Below are 434 nucleotides of genomic sequence, written 5' to 3'. Positions count from 1 at the left end.
CCTGTTGATGGTGAGGCTTGGCAACACTTCAACCGCACACATGAGTTATTTGCACTGGAAGCTCGGAATGTCAAATTAGGATTATGTACTGGTGGTTTCAATCCTTTCAGACAAACTACAATACCTTATTCTGTTTGGCCAGTAATGCTCACTATGTACAATTTACCCCCATGGATGTGTATGAAAAAACTATATATATTTCTTAATATGTTTATTCCAAGAAAGAAAAGTCTAAGCCAAAACATAGATGTCTTCTTGAGACCTTTGATAGATGATTTGAAAGTATTGTGGACAGAGGGTGTTATCACATAAGATGCCTATAGGAAACAAAATTTCAAACTAAGGGCAACATTGTTGTGGACAATTAATGATTTTTCTGCTTATGGTATGTTGTCAGGATGGAGCACTCATGGACGATTATCATGTCCTTATTG

The 434-nt window shown here is 36.6% G+C and overlaps 1 pseudogene; it reads left to right on the top strand.

Annotated features, from left to right (window-relative positions):
* The window catches only part of LOC149526766 (uncharacterized), an 898-nt pseudogene extending 469 nt beyond the window's left edge, over window positions 1–429 (top strand).
* The last annotated feature ends 5 nt before the right edge of the window (window positions 430–434 follow it).

The sequence above is a fragment of the Theobroma umbraticum genome, unplaced genomic scaffold (genome assembly GCF_002168275.2).
Source record: "Theobroma umbraticum cultivar Fairchild unplaced genomic scaffold, ASM216827v3 scaffold_20.0, whole genome shotgun sequence".
NCBI classification, from domain to species: Eukaryota; Viridiplantae; Streptophyta; class Magnoliopsida; order Malvales; family Malvaceae; genus Theobroma; species Theobroma umbraticum.
Note: the sequence above shows the minus strand (reverse complement) of the source record. Positions and strands in the feature narration are given on the sequence as shown.